We start from the raw sequence: 22306 nt of genomic DNA, 5'->3' as shown, positions 1-22306 counted from the left end.
TAAGTAAAAATGTGTGCATCTAAAATTCTGTCTGCAAACAATATTATGTTCCATTTTTTTGTATTTTCATATGCTTTTTTTAAACTTTTTCAGCTCTTTTTGGACAAGCGTTAACTTTTGATAGGTGCTCTGACAATGCAGCAGCTTTGGACCAATACAAGTGAACCTGTTATCACAAGAAATCTGGACAAAGTCTAAAATAATTAGGCCCAAAAATAGGGACAAATTTTAAATATTGCTCTTACAAACTTAAAAAATGCTGGAATAACAAGAGTTTGTTAACATGTAGTTTTAACTGATATGAAGTCATAAATTCAGATGTATGTCATTATTTACTGACTTCATTCCTAGGTGATTTGAAGAATAGCCCAAAAATATGAGGCAATAATCTGGACAGTTGAGAGGTATTGGATCCCTTGCTAGTAATTTGGCAGATTCATACCTAGTAATGGTAAGATCTTTTGTCCATCCAGCATTGCTACTTTTGTCAATGCAATTTAAAATATTCTGTCCTGACTTACATTGATGCATCTTTCATTGCCCGATGCCTTTTTCTATGTAAATGCACCTTAAGACTGACTTAATGAAACCAAAATTAAATTCTGCATTTGTAATGTTAGTGATGTATCTTAAAACATACAGTATATCAAGCAGCTTAAAAGCAACCGTTGCACTTGGGAGCATCATGTTATATTTACATAGATTGATTACATCTTTGTTCAAAATCAGTTATACAGTCTCTGAAGCTGTGGTGTATCTGACAATCTGATGACATTGCATATGCATTATAAATCTAGTGTTTCTTCTTGGATCATAGCATAAAGTCTAGTAATTAGAATGGGTATTTTGTCATCTTTTTTCATATTACAGAGGTTGCTTCAGTCCTCCCTTCCCTGATACTCTTCCTGAACATTGTCATATGCATTGTTCCAAAGTTCCATTTATTTCTATTTAGTTTACTCCTTCCCTTTTCTAAGGATCCCATCTCCAGTTTTTATTTCCTTTGTAGCATGTAACAATTTAATAAAAGGGCTTAAAAACAATTGTAACAAAATTCTCACCTAAGACATAGGCAAACATTTAACAGAAAAGAAAATTTAATTTTGGGAAGATTGATGACTGCTGACCTATGAACACTGCTATTCCCTAGCTCTGATAAGGAAGTCAAAAATAATCTAATCAGATCTGGTATAGAGCTCTCTTCAATACAAGCAGTAAAACCTTCCTCCTTGCATGAACAACTTCTGGGATGCCTTAAATTAAAAAAAATTTCCATCAAAAGAGAGTAAGATTAAACTTGATTAGGTCAAGTCATCCTGCCTGGGCTGAAGATGCCAAATGAAGTTGATAACATGGAAACTCAAACTACTAAAAAAAAGTTCTCAGTGGTAGCTTCTCTTGAACAAGATGTTATAGCAAAAAGTCCAAGAACTGGGAAACAGCAAGAGACAAACCCACAAATAAAACAAAATCAGAACAGCCTACAAGCCTCAAAGAACTAAAAATGGCTCTGCAACCTATACAACTGGCTATACAGAAATTCTTCGACCAATTCCAGTTTTGGGGACTCTATTAACCAAATTGTAACCAGAATGGGGGAAAAGAAAAAAAGGCAAAGGTCTTGGAAAACGAAATTGAACTGTACTATCTTCAGAAAGAATCGGAGGTTAGCCCCAAACACATACAGATATGCATCAAAAGTTATCGACCTTGAAGCAAAATCCAGATGAAATAACATTATCTGAGGAATCCCTGAGCAATTAGAACCAAACTGCATATTAACAATATGAGTGATCCTAGGCGCCTTACTTGAAAACATGGACGAAGCAAAACTGTTATTGAAAGGGGGCCCACCATGTTGATCCAGCCTTCTCAGAACATAGATGAGCCGAGACAAGTCTACGTTAAGCTACTGAATTACCAGGATGTATTTAAAATTCTATCAACTGCTAAAAAGAAACAAATACCATCTGATGTTAATCTTCATTCATTACCGATGGGGAATCTGTTCCATCCTTTGAAACGAGCTGGCCTTTTACCAAGCTCGCTGCAGCACTAAACTCTCAAGCTAAGGTTTTACCCACAATGCCCTCTTCCCTGTCACCCCAAATCTTGTTTGCCATGTTGCCGTAAAGCCGTGCCAAGCCAGCTCTCGCAAGCTAAGTGTTATAACATAATTTTATTACTACTTGGATATTGAAATTTCTTACTTTTTTTTACCTTACTCTCTTCTATTTGTCTTGTTGCACTTCCCACTGCCTTCCCTAATTTTAAGCTCTTTCCTTTCCCCCTTTCCTTACTCTTGTGGTAATCTTCCTACCATTGTTGGTAATCTTCCTTCCTACTTTTAAGGTAGCCCATGTTTTACCATTGTTGGTAATTACTTTATCTTTCTCTTAGAAATTCTTTTTATTTTTGGTGTAGAAGTATATTTTTCTTCTACTTGTCCTCAAGTGTGAGTGTTGTGTTTTTCTAATCATGTCAGAAAAGAAAGGCACCACTGACTTCAAACAATGTAATGGCCGTAAGCTACCACACTCAGACACATGATATTTGTGTTTACTGCTTGGGCGTCCCTCATCTTTTTATTTAGCCACCCTGCGGTATTTGTAAAAACTTCTTATCCAGAAATTTAAATGAGCAATAGAACAAATTGATTTTAAAAGGCCTCCTATAAAATGCCTTTTTTGGAGGCGATCTCTGGGACAAAGGGTTCATACCCTCCTAGCAAACATCATAAAAAGTGACCACATGCTCATTCGGTTCCCTCGTCTTCCCTCCGGTGACCTTAAAGAACCTAAGACTAAAATACAAAAATTGTCTGAACTGATTTTGATGGTTGCATCGACCTCTGGTCTGGCTTCGGCACAGTCTTCATTGGCTATATCCCCAATATCTACCTCGATGCTGATGGCATCTACTTCAGCGCGCTGACTTTACAGGCTTCTGAACAGACCTCTGCACCGACAGCATTGGTGCAGGCCTTTTCAGCATTGTCGTTCTCTGCACCGTATCCATCCACTGAACTGTTGCCGGTTCCAACTGACTCGAAATTGGATACATCTATACAGGCAGCCAGGACAAGATATTCACTGTTGATAGACCCTTTTCTGGGGCACCAGTACAGCCCATTCCTAGAGAGGCCTGAATCCCCATCAGGATTGTCCATGCGGTCAACTAGGTGCCTTTCAGAACTGGATGTAGTGTGCCTTGTCGATCAGCTCCAGATGGGGCCAGAGAGATCTCCACCCCAGCTAATATTACCCCCCCCCCCCCCCATTGGTGGTAGTCAGATTTTTCCACAGACTCCAGGCTACTCTCCTCCTTCAACTTCTCTGCAAGCCTTGAAACCCCCTGAACCAACATCGGCGTCCCTTGCTTCGGTTCCACTGGTGGACCTCACTGTGGTATCAGAGACATCCCTGTGGCTCCTGGTGCATTCAGCACTGGGACCCTCTCAGGATTGTGGCTGCTCCATCGGCACTGGAATTCCTGTCTCTGCACCTATTTTTTTTCCACAGCGCTGTCCCCAGTTCCGGGTGTTCTTTTGGTACACAGCCCTCTTGAGACTCCTGGTTTGGTGGCTGGTTCGTTGGAGCGGGGTGGGACTCTGGTTCCCAAGGTTGATGTGCTCTGTTACGGGCTCCCATCCCACTTTGGGTGGGCCGGCTGACCTTCCAGGTCATGGAGAGGGCCCTTGCCTCAGTAGGTAAGCCTTTGGTGTCAGAATCGTTACCCTGCTCCCTTTCTGCACTGCAGCTGACACAAGCCACTGTTGGTCACCGGGTACAAGAGCCTCAGGACACCCTGCCCTTCAGAGTCTTCCCAAGAGATTTTGAAATAGGGGAGTGGTTGGAAGCCCTCCAACCCAACCCTTCCTCCGAGGAGTCCATGTTCTTGCCCGGCCCCCTACATCCTGGGTGACTCCACTTGCAGACGAGCTTGTCCAGCTCATCATGCAGTGTGCATGGAAATGTCCTGACACCATTGAATCGATTCCTCGGAGGCCAGACACAATTTTATAAACCTGGAACAGCATCCACATTGGTCAAAGAGTCTTCCAGTAGACGCCATGGTGGTAGCGGCTGCTACCAGGAAAGAATTGGCTGAGGAGAGAGTGTCCACCCACCCAACGAGTCCCGGGTGGTGGACAGGCTAGGGAAGCGAGTCTTTGCTTCGACATTCGCAGTTAAGTCTTTGAATTATATGACACACTTCACCAGGCTCCAAAGAGATTTGATTAATGAACTCTCCGAAACCTTAGTAGGAGCTGTCTGTTGAGGTCCGTGATAGTGGCTTCACAGCTAGCTACCCTCAAATCCATTTCCAACTCCTCCATGCGTCTGATATCCCATGGCACGGAAGGAGCTGCCACAGCGGTGGGTTCAATCTTCATCATGAGACATCATGCCTGGATGCGCCTATGCGACTTTGTGAAGCCCTTTAAGTCCTCCTTGAATGCTCCAATTGAAGCATCTTCACTTTTCGGCCCTAAAGTTACACATTGGCAAGGTGCGAGCAGGGCGGCAAGACTCTTTCTGCCGTATGTGTATGTTTTTTGGCTTCTCAAAATTCCTATTCTAGAAACCAGAGGAGTGGAAAGATGTGGTGCAAAATATCACAGGGTCCTTTCCATGACACACGTGCTGAGTTTTCCCCTAGAGGCAGAGCTGGTAACTCTAATGGATAACGCCCCTTTCGGGGCAGGGGAGGTCCGCGTAACCAGGGTTCCAGAGACTATTTCTCTGGCCAACCATATCTTGAGAGTGGCCCAGTTGCTTTCCTCTGGAAGCCGTCGGGGGAAATTTCTCCTTGTACCTTTTTGTCTGGCATACAATAACATATTCATGGTTACAATGGATAATCACCAAGAGGATACCACATTCCGTTCAACCTCAACCCTACTTCCCTTACTCGAATTCCCGACGTTCCACCCAGCCAAAGGGAAGCAGCAGCACTAGAAATTCAAAAGCTTCTCCAAAAAAGTCATCCAAGTTCCACCAGACCAAATAAGATCCAGATTCTACTCAAGGTTCTTTTTGTCAAAAAAGGCACGGTACTGGAGACAGATTCTAGATCTCAGCTTGTTAAACAAATTTATCAATCAAGAGAAATTCCGGATGGTCACAGTTCAGTCTGTCGTCCTCTTGCTAGAGAAGGACGATTGGATGTGCTGAATAGATCTTCAAGATGCGCATTACCATATAAAAATAGATAAATGCTCAAGAAGATACCTCTGCTTCGCTGCAGGGGCCAATCATTTTCACTTCCTAGTTCTGCCCTTTGGACTCTACAGCCCCCAGAATGTTCACGTGTATGGCAGTAGTAACAGCTCACTTGAGACTACAAAGATTCCAGGTGTTTCCGTGTCTGGACAGTTGGCTCCTCACTGCCCCCACCAAGCGTCTATCGGAAGATACTCTTTCATATACTCTAAAAATAGCTCAACATCTGTGTATATCCATAAACTGGAAGAAGTGCAACTTAACCCCATCTCAGTCCCTAGAATTCATTGGGGTAGTTCTGTACACGAAAAATTGCCAAGCATCCCTACCAGATCACAGGCTTCAAAGGATAACATCCCAGGTTTGGATGATACTGTGTCACGGCCCATCCCCGGCTCAGTCTGTACTTCAACTGCTAGGGTCTATGGCAGCATCTATCACCATAGTACCTCTAGTGAGACTCTACATGAGACTTCTGCAGTGGCTACTACTAACACAGTAGTACGCCTTACAACGCACTCTGTCCTTCCTAATTTGAGTGACTCAAAGATGCAAGCAGGACTTAATGTGATGAATGAAACCAGATGGCTGACAGTGGTCTCGCCTCTTCTGCCCCCATCAACCCAAGGCCATGGCAACCACGGATGCCTCCCTGATTGGGGGGGGGGGCTGTATCATGGAAATACAGTCCAAGGTACCTGGTCAGAAACAGAGACCTGATTGCATATCTATGTCCTAGAACTGAGGGCGGTGCTTTTAGCATTGCAAGCATTTCCCTCTCTCCTTCCGTCAGGGACCATTGCAATTTAATCAGACATGTCAGTGGTCTGGTACATCAACAAACGAGGAATCAAATCCTCTCCTCTGTGTTGAGAATCTGAGAATTTGGCAATGGGAGATGGTTTCCATCCACTTTCTGATAGCAGCACACATTCCCAGGAGCTCCAACGTGATTGCGGACAAGTTGAGCAGATGCATTCTTCAGCCTCACAAGTGGTTCCTCAATCCTCTAATAACGGAGAAACTTTTCAAACACTGGGGCCAGCCTTGCTGCGACCTATTCGCCTCTCCAATCAATCACAAATGCAGCAACTACTTTGCCCTGATCACCCTGTTGGGGGAGTCACCGAGGGACACACACACACACTGGTCCATGATTGGCCCTTGGGTTTTTCTGTATGCCTTTCCTCCTCTCCCTCTCATTCCCCTCTTCCTGAAGAAAGCCCTCCGGTTGAAAAGCAAAGTGATCCTCATTGTCCCCTATTGAGTTTGGTTCCCCTTCCTTTGGCCTCACCTTCTATATCAACCATGGATCCTAGAGCCATCCCTAGAGTTGATCTCACACCCACAGGGATTGATTAATCCAAACATCTCCAATCTCAAGCTGACAGCTCGGTTCCTCCACTTCCAGTGATTGTCAGGGAGAGTGATCTATCTTCCCCAGTACGTAATATATTTATTGCTTCTCATAAATCATCCACCAGAGGGACTTACCTCAGCAAGTGGAAGAGATTCTCGATATGGAGACAGAAGAAAAACCTCGATCCTTTTACAGCGCCTATTACCACCATCCTTGAATACTTGGCAGGCCTACTTGATTCAGGCGCAGCAGCCTCAGCTATTCGAGTTCACTTGGCTTCCATTTCTAATTACAATGGATTTCAAAACTCTTCCCTTACATCTCACAGACTTTGCAAAACATTCTTAAAGGGAGTCATCCATATTAAACCTCCTTTCAGAGAACCAATAGAACCCTGGGATCTCACATTAGTCTTACAAAATCTAAGTGGACCTCCCTTTGAACCAGCATGTAATTGTGATCTAAAATTTCTTTCATGGAAGTCCCTTTTCTTGATGGCCATCATGTCGGCCAGATGCATATCAGAACTTCAAGCCTTATGCATCAAGTGCCCCTGTCTTATTTTTTATAAGGACCGAGTATCACTCCGAACAAATCCGTCTTTGTTGCCAAAAGTCATCTCAGAGCTTTCCATTAACCAGACAATTGACCTTCCAGTATTTTTTCCTAACCACTCTAATAGAGGAGAGTATTGTCTTCACTCGTTAGATGTGCATAGACAAATGTTTCTATTTTGACAGAACAAAATCTATCCGGAAATCAGGTCAGTTATTTGTAGCCTTTTCAGGACACAGAATGGGGTGTCCTGTTTCCAAAGTAACATTAGCAAAATGGTTGAGGAATTTGCATCATGCTCATTTATGACAAAAATAACCTTTCACTACCGCATAGTCAGAGCCCACTCTATCAGGTCAGTGGCCACTTCTGCGGCTTTTCATGCTAGAGTCTCTGACATTTGTGCAGCCGCAACTTGGGCCAACCCTCATACTTTCATCACTCATTACAAATTGTACTTGGCCTCTAGAGGAAGAGCATCCTTCAGTTCAGTGGTGCTCAGGAACATCCTTCCATAAGGGCCTCCCAGGAAAAAAGGTAGCAGGAGAGACTGTCCCATCAGTAAGGAATGAATGAAGATTAACAACATCAGATAAAGAAGTTATGTCTTACCATAACGTTCCATCTGTGTTGTTCATTCATTCAGTACTACACACCCTCCTTCCCAGTGCAAAGGCTCCTAGGGGATTGCATTGGCTCCTGTGTCATCTGCTTTACTTTTATCTGGCAAACTCGATCTGAGGTGACATGTAAGAGGGTATTATGGGTAAAACCTTAGCTCGAGAGTTTAGGGCTGGCCCGAGCTTGGTAAAAGGCTGACTTGGTTCAGAGGACTGAACAGATTTCCTATCTGTAATGACTGAATGAAGATCAACAACACAGATGGAACGTTATGTTAACAGAATCTCCTTTTCACAAGACCTCCCAATCCAAATCAAGCAAGAAAGACAAAAATTATCCCCCTCTTGCACACATCTGATCCAAAGAGAGATTAGGTTTCAAATGAAATACACTAATGCTCTATCTTTTCAATGCAAAGGTGCTAAATAGAGTCAACACTAAAAGTGAAAAGCACCATTCTAATTGCCTTTAGAGCTGCCTGTGCCTGAAACCGCTTAATGCTAATATGTATATGAAACCACTGTCAACTAACCTGCTTTGACTTTGATCCTTTCCTCACTGCTAACGATGAAAGGATAATCATTAATTAGGTGCCTTTAATTACATTCCTCTGTAAAGAGGTTCAATCATTCTAAGCTATGAGTTTCCAGCCGGAATTTTAAGTCCTCCATTTATCCGAGAGGTTCTCTTCCCTGAACACTTCTATCCCTCCACAAACATAACTTCCTACTTTGTTGCTCATCTGCCCATTTAAAGTGAAATGAGCATGTTTTAAGTGTATGGAGGTGCTTATCAAACCAAGTTGTGCTGTGAGGATTATTGGAACATCACTACCTGCTCAGGAAGCTGTTCCTTAAGGGAAACATCAATTGACAATTTAAGTGGAGTAGGGAAAGTGACCTGGGAATAACTGTGGATGCAGTATGTACCCCAGTTTATGCGCAGGAACCTTATCCACAGAGCTGAACAATATAAAGAGGCTACTTGGGCTTATCTTATTCAAAAACTGAAGGTGAGTGTATTTGTTTCTTTTACTGGGAAATTGTACAAGGACAGTAAGGCTTCCTTTTGCTTGCCTTAAATTTTTTTACTAGCTTGGGGCCTTCAGTCCTGCAAATCCTGTCATAAAAGATCGGATGGGCTAACTCTTATTACTCTGACTGTATTTAACTTAAAACAAATATATGATCTGAATGACATAGACATTTAAAGATTTCAATTTATAGCATAGCATTTCAGTGCAAGTTTTAACTGCTTTATAAGCTTATGGTCCACTGTGTAGGAACAAATAAGGTTTTATCTGCCACAAATCCATCCTGAATTTTTCTGATCACCGAGTAGTAGCTGATACGGTTTAACTAAAAACTGGTAAACTCCATGTGACCAGTGGAAACTTTCTATTAAATGAGACTTCAGCTTTACACTGTCATTTGGTCAACGCTACAACACTTAAAATGTGTTACCAAAATTTAAAGCATAAATAAGTGCTGCTGTTGCATTCTCATTCATACTTGTTTATATAATTCTGTTTCTTGGAAATTGCTTAAAATGTGTTTCTGTTGTAAGATGATGCCCTGTTGATTTCTATGTTATTTTAATAGACTAAAAGGCTACAGTGTTTTGATAATGTTGGTCTTAATGTGTGCCTATTCCTATTACTGTCTAGTTCTTACATTTGGAAATAAGCATAGAAGCTGGTTCAGGCCTACTAATACACAAATATTATGTTAATTTATTAAGGCTTTTTTCTAGCTAAAGTTTTCCTGTTTGTTTAATATCCATTGCAAGATTTGCAGCTTTTCTTCCCTTTCCTCTCTATCTCAGCTCTGTCCTATGATTACTATTTAAACAAGTTAATAGGAGCTAAGTGTAAGGATTGCAAGTGTGTTTGGGTAAGTTATGCTTTACTTATCTTGTTTTTATTCTGGGAAAAAACTGGTTTAAAAAGAATGTGTTTTGGAGACTACTTGTATCTAGATTTGTTCTCTCTTTCTTTGTATGTTTCCACCTTCTGCTCTACATTTTTCTTCCTGGCTAAATAGGACTGTTAGTAGTCACATGGTTAGTGCAGGAAGAGAAGTGCTATTTGCCATCATATAGAGTTCAGTGCCCTACTTTTGTTTGTTCAAGATTCATATTGATGAGAGAGCTATTTTTCCATCTAGTTTTTAAACCCAAAGTGAAACTAATTTAGTTCAAGATACGCACATGCTACCTGAACGCTGGTCACATGACATGGGGGGAAATTATTGCAGCTGGAAAAAAATCTAGTAGTGTTAGGTGTAGCAATCATATATATTAAAAAAAATTTTCAAGATAATATCTTGCAATATGACATGGACCCAGAGAGAAGATTGTACTGTGCAACCGGCAGATGCCCTCATCTTGACAAACTGGTGCAATTATTAAATTTATATGCCCCCTGTTCTAGACAACAGTAAATTGTCTCTGTAAGATCTTAACCCTTTTCCCTAACCATTATTATAGGGGGTGATTGGAATACTTTTCAAGATCCCATGTCAGATAGGACAAATATGTCATGTAATACATACCACAGCAGTTATGGAGTTAAAAATTACTTTAACTTGTTTGATCCATACAACTTCCAAAATAAAAGTGCGGGAAATAATAAATTCACTTTCTACTTACACTGTCACAAAATTTGGTCCAGAATTGATTTTTTTTCTTAATTTCAGAATTTTTTTCTAAATATGGACATTGACTTCCATACAGAACCTAGATTTTTCTCTGATCATTCAAAAACTCCAGTTATCAACTGGCCCACTAACACCAGTTTTAGGAATAGGGGCTATAACTAGACTTTGATCCCTAATATATATTATTAAAAGATGATATTGTACGAGAGGTGACTGCTGTTTTGGAAGAACTTCTGAATGTGCCCTCTACCTCCCCAATACCTTTTGATGTGTACTGAGCTTTTACTAAAGCCCAAATAAGTGGGACTCTCATCAATAAAACAACCTATCATAAAAGATTGCAGAGCGCCAAAGAAAGCTTGATTTAAAAAAAATCAACAAAATGGAAGTAAACTGCAGTTAAACTTTAATCAAGAATCTGAAAGAAAGACAGGTAGATAACCTTCAGAAATAATTATACTTGCTGAATGTGAAAGTTAACTTTCCACAAAATTAAAACCCTGGCCAGTTATTCGGTATGGTCACAAATGCTTTCTAAGCTTTTAGTGAGATTGATGAACCAGAGAAAAACTTCTCCTGTCATAACCAAGGTAATATATCAAGGAAAAGCATACTGTTCTAATCAAGAAATAGTCCAACTTTTTGAATACCTATGCTCTCAAATGTATGGTGCTCAAACACCACTATTATCAATAACAAGAGAAAGACCAGTTTCTTAATCAACCGAGTTTCCCAAAACTTAGCCAAACTCAACAAAACTCCTTTTAATCTGCTATTACCCAACAAGAAATAACTAATAATCTCAAACCGAACAAAGCCCCACGGCCAAACAGCTTCACCGCTGAATTGTATAAGACCTTCAGTCAGAAAATCTCATATTTTACTGATTTAACTATATAAAAGATAATAGTATTACAGATGTTTACCTTAATTTCTGTAAAACAATCTTTATCCTTAAAGAAAATGCCAACCCTAAAGGTCAGTGGAGTCTTAGACCCATCTCCTTAATTAACCTGGATATTAAAATCTTTAACACAATAATGGTGAACAGATTGAAACCCATTATCCTGAACATTGTATCACCCCACCAGTCGGAATTTATACAGTACAGGCAAACCTGTGACAGTACACTTACAATAAATGCTAGGCTAACACTTTCCAGTCAGTCACAATCCCCTATTTGCCCTCACAATTGATGCCTCCAAGGTTTTTGACAGACTCAACCTAGACTTCCTCTTAGTCTTGCCCCACTTTGGACTATCCGTAAGCTTTAAACAGACAGTCAAATCACTGTGCACTAATGCTCCTACATCACTGCAGATTAATAAGACTTAACTGTTCAAGGATTGATATTAAGTATGGAACAAGACAAGGGTGCCCATTATCCCCATACTATTTTAATGTACCCTTATTCTTATTGCACAGAAAACTTTACACTGCCCAGCTTTAACTTACGGAAAATCTTGAATTCCATTGATACTTTTTCGAAATTTCCAACTATAGATTAAACCCAGAGAAGTCCTCAATTTTCCCAATTAACCCATCATACCAACTTTTTGTTTACCTCCAGCCAGCTGAAATCAAAATAAAACATTCCTTGAAGTACTTAGGAGCATCTTTTCAGCAAGACGCAAAGCTGTTCTACCAAAACAATATCACAAAATTGTGGTTAACCTTAAAATAAGATTGCCTTTGGAATAAACTTGGCTCCCATTCTTATCAAAAGTAGCCATTATGAAGCCGAACATTCCACCAAGACTACTGTATACTTTTAATGCCTCCAGTGTGACAGTGCATAACATTCTTCAAAATGTTACACTCATCTCTATCCAAATTCATATGATCTCCTAAATCAATCAGAATTTCTTACCAAAAACTGATTTATCCTAGGAATAAAAGGGGATTAAACCTCCTGACTTCAAATTATACTGCCATATAATTAATTGTAACAGAATAATAGCAGTCTGACTACAACCCAAAGAAGAAGACATGGACTCTGATTTGGCTAGAGCTTTCTATAATTGTTAGGACTCTGTTTTAATTCCAAAGCCCTTTCTTTCTTTAAAAATGAAAATTTGAAACGCACTAAGCTGCACTTATCCATAAAGAATAAAATAACCAACCTACAACAACTCTTTGAATCACTGAAACTATCCAGTGCTTTCAAAACCCTGCAAGCACTACACCTCAACCCAAACCTTAAACTTAACAGTTTAATGTTCAACTTAAGTAACTCCCCCATTTTAAAAGAGAAATATTTGCTGGATATTTACCCTTTAGGAACCAATCCATCTCAGAGGTGAGATTCGTATTAAATCTTCTCAAAAACTACATTATATTGACGCAACTCTGGGAAATGTGTGCCGAAATCCTAGATCATAATCTAGATATAAATTACAAATGCATTTAAAACTCTATGGAGCTTACGATCAATTAAAAAGATAATGATTTTAAACACGTAAAAGCTAATTGTGTCACTTAGATAACAAAATGAGGTCATCTTCTCAAACTACTGGACTGACTTAGATCCTGCAGCTTCAGTTGTCCAAAAATCCAGTCTATCCAAGTAACCTAAAAAGCAATCCCTTTTAAAAACTCAGCTATACACAACTAATGATTTTTAACAATGCGTATCTCAACCCAACCATACTAAACAAATTTAACCCCACAATTTCCCCTTTTTGTCCCTACTGGGATTTCCAAAAGGCTGAGCTTTTTCACATCTTTTTGAGCTGCAAATGCTGTTTCAAGCTTTGGTATTCTCTGAGTTCAACTACAAAAAAAAGGGATACAAGAAATCTACCCCGTCTTGGTAATTGTGTGCTACATATCCTCCCATCCAGTTTGACAAAATTACAAATATGCATCTTAATCCCTTTATTTATTTTAATTAAAATTTGTATTACCCTAAATTGGAAAGACAGAACCCTACTCTCTTGGAAAGGGTTTAAACAAATGTCAGTTAAGTACCTAACAGTTCACAAACTTTTAATGCATAACCAGAAATTGCACTCACTTTCTTGAATATTGGGGTATATTGCTTGGTCACATATTGCAATAATATTAGTACCTGTTCTTACTCTAGGGGTAGGGTACAGATCTAGTTAATAAATACATCACTCTTTCCTCCTTCCTTTCAGCTTTCTTCTGCTAGGGCCTCTAATTCTCCATCCCTTTGTTTAAACAACTATGTTGCTTAAGACCAATTGCTTGTTCTACTTTAGACAATTAGCACTTTTTGTGTATAGTTTTATTTGTATTCTCTTTGACTTTATGCATCATGTTTTATCAGTCATTGTTTCCATTTTTCACTGGCATTTGTCTTTATTGGTGCTGTCACCATTTTATCTATAAAAACATAGATTTTTCTGGGAAAAAACAATTAACATTTTTCCATTTAAATACAATATGCATTATATATATATTTTTTGCTACTATATTATCGCAAAAATTGCTGATTTCTTGCCTTCCCATAAACTTCACTCCTCCTCCTCCACATGAACATTATTATGCATGTATTGCTCCCACAGTTTACTTTTACTTCTATGTAATTTGCTTTTTCCTTTTCTAAAGCTCTTGCTTTTGGCTGTCTTATCAGTACTTCAAATACAGTTGGTGTAGACTTTGCTTTCCATTTTCTAGTAATTGCTTTTCTGGCAGCCTACAGATTTAAACTTAGTTTTACTGTGTCTGGGCAATTCACATCTTGTATCCTAGCTCAAAAGAAACATTTCCTTACAGCCATTTGCTCTCCCAATATTTCTGATATCTGTACTCTGTAGGAAATTTTAAAATCTGCCAACTCACTAAACTCCCAAAACACTTGCTCCCAGTTACCTCTTATCCGTCAGACCTCCATTTTCTGTTTACCTGAAGACATTTTTTTTTAAGTTTGCCTGGGGTAGAAAATACCTATGCAAACACTTCCAAGCAAACAATTGGTTTTGTTTTTTATTTCTTTTTCCTAGTGATTATTTTTGACAGCATTAAAGTTAGGGGTTCTCTGTCTAGGTAAGTCAGCTTTTATATCTGAGCTCAAAATAATAATTTCCTTGGTTAAAATAATTTTCCCTCTCTTCAGCATTTCTGACAAAGTACTCTAAGGATTTTCTACAATCAGTTCATTTGTGATATTCCCATAAAACACATTACCATTTTTTTTCTTCTTTCCCATCACACTGTCAGCAGTTACTATCTACATGTGGAAAACTGAAGTTTACTTGTGGTATAAAAATACTTATGCAAACACTTAATTCTAAGCCACCTAGATTTTTTTGCATACTTGGGAATCGTACAAATACCTTCCCATTTGTTTCTTTGTATATTTTATATTCTCATTTCTAAGTCTTTTCTAACTTCTTTTGATTCTTAGTTATGCATTTTTATATGCCCTACTATTGTCTCTTTTTTTTTGTGCTACAGCTTCTGTTCTAGACTCAACTTCAAACTCAGCCAAAGCTGCTCTTTAACACTCCCCTTATCATTTCTCTGTGCCTGTAGTCTGTCTAAGGGAGGCAGTTCCAACCTGCAAGCTGAACTTCTTATCTCACTTTGACCTTTGATTCCCTGGTTAATCACTCACAATACCTTTGTTCCTTTGCTAAGTTTCTCTAATAAATTCCAGCTCCTCCTTGTCTGCTTTCTGTGCCCCTTCTTAGTCACCCCATTGGTAAAATCTCTTCTCCATTCCAGTGTTGACTTCTAAAAGTTTTTTTGCTACTTTGTACATATAATCTGTATGATTTTCTTTTTTTCTGACCCGCAGTTTCAATGTCTTTTTTTCCATTTTGGTTTGGTGTCTCCTGCTTGCGGTGTGAGAGTCTTAACTGTACATCTGTAAAGTATCCATTTAAATCTGGTAATCATTCATTTCTTTATTCTGGTCCACAGCTTCTCCTCTGGTCGATAAAAATGTGCCTGACCTGTATACAGTAAGAAGGACAAAACATTTTCTCTGCTTTTACCGTACTATCCCTATCCCCATAATCAAGAGCTTTCAAATTCTCCCTTTTTTATTATCTTTAATTTAGTCTCTTCACCCGTATCCTTAGCTGCCGCAGTAAAATCCTTTTTAATCCAAGCAGTTAAATACTTCATCTTATATCTCTGTAAATATGGATACTATTGAACCAATTCATGTATGGAAGAATAGTTTACTGCTGGAGCCATTTTTTCCTTGTGTATTTTATTTACTGAAAAAAATGAAACTGTGTTTCACAACACTGATGCAAAGTTTCCTGAATTTATCATATAAAAAATAATTGTTGCAAATGTTTTTTCTTTGAATACCATATCAATTATGCCTTTAAATTTGTGATTCCTTTAGTCTCCATCTTTTTTATCATATCTTTACCAGTAGCACTAAGTATAAGGCAAGTAACAAAGGAGAAAGATGACACCCCTCCTGGTTTCCCTATTCAAATCTTGTTAGAGAGGCACCTTCATACTTTGATTTTCTTTTGACCCTTCATATATTTTCCTAATTACACCCAGTATTTATCCTACTCATAAAATCCCAGCTAATTCTTACCAAATGCCTTTTTTGCATCAAGACCCATCAACAGCAGGGGCCGCCTTGCATTCTGCTTTCCTTTTGGGTCATCGTTTGGTTAATGTTTTCAAATGTTTGTCTCCCTTTCACAAAATTGCATTGATCTGCATCTGTCAGTTTTAGCATTATATGGCTCATTCAAATCCTGCCTCTTAAACATTGTTCCTGCTGTGCATATATTCCCACAATTCCCATTTTTTCCTGTGTAGTTTGCGCCTTCCCCTTTTCTAAAAATCCCAATTCCAATTGTTTTATCTCTGTTACTATATTCATTACTAGTAGTAAAGTTGGTCTAGACTTTGATTTCCATTTCCTAGTAATTGCTTTTTTGGCAGCCACCATTATTAGACTCTGCAAGGTTTTACTATGTTTAGGCAATTTCGATTCTGTAGCATAATTAAAAAAAAAAAAAAAATCTCCCCAGTCAGTCCAGTCTGCTTACCCAGCATCTCTGACACAGCGGTCTGCAGGGAATTCCAAAAGTCTGCCAGCTCATCACAATCTCAAAAAATATGTTCCCAGCTACCTCTTTCCTGCCAGTCACGCCTCCAACATTTGCTATTCACCTGAGGAAAAATTCTTTGGAGTCTACTTGAGGTATAAAAATACCTATGTAAACACTTCCAGGCAAAGATCCTAAATCTTATAAACTTTGTTGCATATTTGGGAGATATGCATATATATCCCCATTGTCTCTCTGTGAATTGCTTATTCATTCTCTCTCCCCAATCCCTTCTAAGCTCCTCTGATTGGTTCTTATAATTATCATGCAATATTTTATATGCTTTACTAATTATTCCTTTTTTAACAGCAGCTTCTGTTGTAGATTCTATTAAAAACTCTACCAATGCTGGTTTTTCATTTAGAAGCCCCCTATTTTTTCTCTCTGCCTATCTATACTCTGCCTTCCCTATCAAGGATTGGTATCAGTCTCTGACTTTGCAGTCCAAATAAATTCTTGGTGTCTTCCCATTCTATTACCTTTCCCTTTGTAGTTATTTGCTCCTGATACCTTGGTTCCTTTGTCAGCTTTCTCCAATAAATTTCAGCCTCCTCATGCCTGTTAACTGCATCCCTGACCACAGTCAGCCCCATCGGCAAAATCTCTTATCTCCATTCTTGTGCTGGTTTGATTCTTATAATACTCCCTGCTATTTTATGAATATAATAATCTGTATGATTTTGGTTCTCCTTAAGAGTCTGCATCCAAAATCTCAATCTCTCCTTATTTCTTCAGCTTCCTTCCTCAGCATCATTCCTTTCCACTTTGAGTTATAGTTTTCTGCTTGTGCTGCATATAAGAGCCTTAACTGTGTTGCTGTAAAATACCCCCTCAGATTAGGTAATACTAGTCAACGTTGTACTATTGGTAGAATCATCTTATCCCACTTGACTCCTGCTGTCTTCCCGCCCAGATAAAACCCCTCTACTCTTTTATTTGCTATACAAAACTTCTTCGGTTGAAAAAAAAGTATTCCTGACCTGTATATAAGACTAGAGGGACTAAAAACATTTTTAATGGCTTGTATCTTAGTGTCCTTATCCATATAACAAAACTTCCAGTTTCTCAATTTTTGTATGGTCTTCTGTTTAGTCTTTTCCCACATATCCTTAACTGCCACCACAGAGACATTTCTAATCCATATTCCTAAATGCTGCATTGTATCATGTCCCCATAAATATGGATATTGGACTAATTTGTGTGCGGGTACATAATTTACTGCTATTGCCTTTTTCAACTTCGTTAATTTTGTATCCCGAGAAGATGTGAAACTGTCTGAAAATGTTCTACAACACTAATGTCCCTTTCTGGTTTTATGTATAAAAATATCATCTGCAAATAGAGCCAGCTTTTCCTGACTACCATACCAATTACATCCTTGAATTTCCAAGTCCCTTATTTTCTTTGCCAATGGTTCTAAATATAACACAAACAACAAAGGGGAAAGTGGGCAACCCTGCCTGGTTCCTCTACTCAAGCAAAAGTGATCGGAGAGGACCCCACCCACTTTTATTTGTGCCATCAATCCCCCATGTACTCTACTAATCAACCTTATAATTGTATCAGGGAAAGCAAATGCTTCCATTCCCCTGCTCATGAAGTCCCAGCCTACTCTGTCAAATGCTTTCTCTGCATCAAGACCCACCATTGAAAGTGGTACTTTCTTACATTCTGCTTCCCTCTGGATCCTCTGTGTTCTGTTAATATTGTCAAATGTTTGCCTCCCCTCCACAAAACCACACTGATCCACATCCATCAATTTTGGTATCACTTTTGCCTTTCTTTTAGCCATTATAGACATAAACACTTCATAATCATGGTTTAGTATTGAAATGGGCCTGTATGAAGCTGGATCCGATGGATCATTACCCTCTTTAGGTATTACTGTTGCCACCGCCTTCTCCTAGGATGCTGGTGGTACTTTTAAAATACTGTTAAAACCTTCCAGATCTTTATCAGTTTTTTCCCCTCCAAACTTCCACAGGAATACCATCTATTCCTGGGGACTTTCTTGTAGATCTGGTTATACATAGCCATTTTTCTCATCTTTTCTTATCGTAACAGTTGGTAATTGAATCTCATCTACCTCTAGCTTTGGTATATTTAATTCTTCCATAAACATTTCCATTAATACCTTTTCTTGATTTCCATATTGTTGTGCTTTATACAAACTTTCGTAAAATTTCCAAAATATTTCTATTACTTCTACAGGGTCTCTTGTTATCTTTCTTGATATAGGATCCCTAAGCTTGGTGACTGCCCTTTCCACTTTTTGTTGTCGGAGTTGTTGTGCAAGAAGTTTGTGTTCTAGAATTATCAAAAAACAGTTGCTTAACAGTCTGCTTTAGTCTTTCTAAACTCATGCATATTATCAAGGTAATCCCTTATTTTCTGTTTAACATTCTGTAGTTGCTCCTTTTCTTGTTTTGAGAGAGTCCCCCTGTTGGCAATACTTTAACATTTGTCAGTCCCTCTAAATAATTGTTGCTTGTTAACCATATCTCCTTTTGTTTTATTTCAAACCTAGTTTTAAATTCCACTCCAATTTTATCCCACCTCCTTAGCCATGTTTTCAAAAGATAAATCTATCTTCTTTAGTAGCTTATGAATTAATTCCACAACCCATTCCTTAAATTTCTCTCTCTTCAGCTGGTAGGTGGGAAAGTGCCAGTGTCTCATTTTCATTTCATTACCTTGCGTTTTTATTTTTGCTGTTACTGGTGCATAATCTGAAATAGGTATTGTGCATGTTTCAAGACCTTCAGTTAAATGCACATGTTCCTGAGAAAGAGAAAATCTATCTAGCCTAGCCCAGTTTTTGTATCTCTGTGAGTAATACGTAAATTCACTCCGAACTCCTAGTACTGAATTCACATTTTCCATGCCAAACATTTTCATAAATTTCTTCAAAAATCTACCCTCCCTTGTTATATTTTCCCTTTTAGCCCCCCCCCCCCCCCCTGGACATATCTTCACTGTTGCAAATAAATTTCAGTCTCCATCTATAAGTAAAATTCCGTGTTGAAAGCTGATTATTTCTTCTAGAATTTTCTTAAGCTCCATTATAGCAGTTTTAGGGGGCATGTAAATGCACATCAGTGTAATTCTCTACCCTAGCCAGTAGCCCCTTAGTACTATGTATCTTCCATTATCATCTTTTTTTTCCCTTTTCTATCACTGTTGGAGCTATTCTTGCAGTTAATGTAAGTACTCCTCTTTCTCCTTTGCCCCAAGTATTCTGATGAATAACCATCCTGAAAACCTTTCTTTATCAAATTCACGTGTTCAGTTCTTTCCAGGTGTGTCCTGTAGCATAGCTATTTGCACTCTACATTGTTTAATATAGTTTACTACTCTTTCTTTTTATGTTTTATCTGTAAGACCAGGTTGAAAGACATTACAGAAAGCACCATTTTCTTGTAGTTATTGTCACCTTTTGTATATAACTGCTCTTTTGCTAAATGTCTACTTCCATCTTTTATGTTACATGTATATACTGTTTGGCAGGTTGGTCATTTCTGCAGTTGTTTAATGTCATATCCATTTAAGCCTATGTCACATCTTGCATAACTTTTTTTTTTTAAAGTCCTCAAACAGAACAAGCAACCCCCCCCAAAAAAAAAAAACTATGAACTTTACCATAACACACACAACTTTCCTAATAAGAGCTTAAGTTCTAAGTTGATAGCTACACAGACAGGCTAAAGTAAACCAAAAAGAAGGGTTAGTCATACTAAGATGCATAGTACAGCCTGTGCTATTAGTGAGTGCTATTTGAATTTTTATATCTATATAACTGTCCCAGTTGAGAAAATACTTAAATGCTTTCAGTAAACACTTTCTCCAAGCCATTTCTCTTTATCAAATTGTCTTTTGGTAACATGCATACCAGACACAAAACTGCTAAAGGTAACTTGTTTATCAGGAAAAAAAGCCTCACAATATTCAATGTTCTTTTTCATGTAAATAATTTGTAATAAACTTGTTACTGGATGATGCCTAAGGTTTTACCTAGTTATTTCCCTATGGATGCATGGGGAAAAGCATACTGATTTTTCTTTTGTTGTACTCTCTTGACCCAGGGTTGGCAGATGTCCCTATTTGAGCGGGACTGCTCCGGGATCAGCAGCCCAATCCCAAGTCCTGCACTGCCAGTTAAAATCCTGGCAAAATAGCCTCTGCTGTGCGATTTTTGTTTGGCCTGTATGCCAGTATGCGAGCCAATCATAAATCGCAAAGCGGAGTCAATTCTGTTCAATGCGAAATGAAAGACTTTATTTTTTTTTTTTTGGTCCCTACCTGGCCCTTGAGAAATCCGGTAACCCTGTCTTAACTAGACCCTTCCACAATAACCATATCTCCTCCCCTCTTTTTTTTTGTTGCAGTGCCTACATTTCTCAAAACTGAACAAAGACAGAGAGAAGGGTAAACAAGAAAAAAAGACAAGCATCTGTTTATATTAATATCCTGATTGCATTTAAAAAAAACTGAGAGAACTTAAAGTACAACTGTTTTTGTATTACTGTCACACCTGTGAAAAACCCCTGATTGTTTTTTGGGAACGTTATGGCCTAGTCAGTTTCTCTGTTTGTTTTTTTCTTCTTTTTCCTCAGCCAGTCACCTTCCACTAGACTGTCTCCAGTTTGTCGTTATCAGATTGTCTTCATGGAGGCATGAAGACTAGCTGCAGAAATGCTACTTGGTATACATATTTGCAAGTGCTAGGAAAAAAACTTATATTCAATATGCTTTTTTTATTTACTTGCTATCTATTGAAACAAAGGTCCTTAGTCATTTCCCCATGCAAAAATGAAAAAAGCATATTCATTTGAACTCTGTCATGCCCCCTTAACCAGGCTCCCTTTTCCTTTTTTGTTGTTACTCATTACTTTGCAGAAAGAGGAGGAAGGAAAAATTAAAACACCTGTTGACAATCCCCATTACACCCAAAAATAGCATGCAAAGAAAACCATGCAACACAGATAAAACACTGTTAAGGAAGTGCTTTCTTTACTTAGTGTGCTCCCCACGCTTTCCTTCCCCAAAGCATATTTTCAAAACATTAATGACATGAAGCAGGGCATATACTTGAGTCCCCCACTCAGCAAATTTTGAATAAGTCCAATATTTCCAGATTTTCTTGTGGTGTCATATTTCACAAATATAATTAATGCATTGTAATCCCATATTGTTAATGCTTTTTACTGTTCCCATCACCCAAATCCTCTGTCTGCTTCATTTCCAATGTACTCTTGATTCTTCTAGTCAACTCTCGTGCTCCCTTCCTTCTCCAACATTTTACCAGAGGAGGGAAAAGCAGAATCTACTTCTGTTTCACAGCTCAGTTTGTGTTGGACAAACTTTTGTATTTCCTCCTTAGCATGCTCTTCATCAAAACATGATTTTGTCCCTGCAGGGAAGAATACATTGAAGACAGCTGGATACAGCAATTTGAATCTCACCTGCATCTCATCACTCTTTGAATAGTGGGATGAATTTACTTCTGTTTTGCCTGGTGTACAATGAGTAATCATTCTCCACAAACACTCTGCTGTCACCTACTTTTAGTCTTTTGTCCTTCTGCAGTTTTGACAAAATCAATTATTTCTGCTGGTAGTATTGCATCCTAACAATTAAAGGTCTAGGTTGCTTTCGTATAGCTACATTTGGAGCATACACACAATGTGCCCATTCAACTAAGTCCTGTTCTGGAAAAATACCAGTCCAGTTGCTTATTTGTGCTTTCATAAATGCAATCTCTTCCTTCCAGCTTCCCTGGTATCGCTAAAAATATCAAGTTTTCCCCAAGTGCTTTGTCCTCTAATTCTAATATTT

The 22306-nt window shown here is 38.7% G+C and overlaps 1 protein-coding gene across 1 annotated transcript in view; it reads left to right on the top strand.

Moving 5' to 3' along the window:
* The window catches only part of LOC122797745 (centrosomal protein of 192 kDa-like), a 1194871-nt gene that overhangs the window by 899831 nt on the left and 272734 nt on the right, over positions 1-22306 (top strand). The gene's annotated exons all lie outside the window — the stretch shown is intronic.

Source organism: Protopterus annectens, chromosome 3.part1 (genome assembly GCF_019279795.1).
Source record: "Protopterus annectens isolate FY-2018-M chromosome 3.part1, PAN1.0, whole genome shotgun sequence".
NCBI lineage: Eukaryota > Metazoa > Chordata > Ceratodontiformes > Protopteridae > Protopterus > Protopterus annectens.
This window is presented reverse-complemented; position numbering and strand designations above follow the sequence as displayed.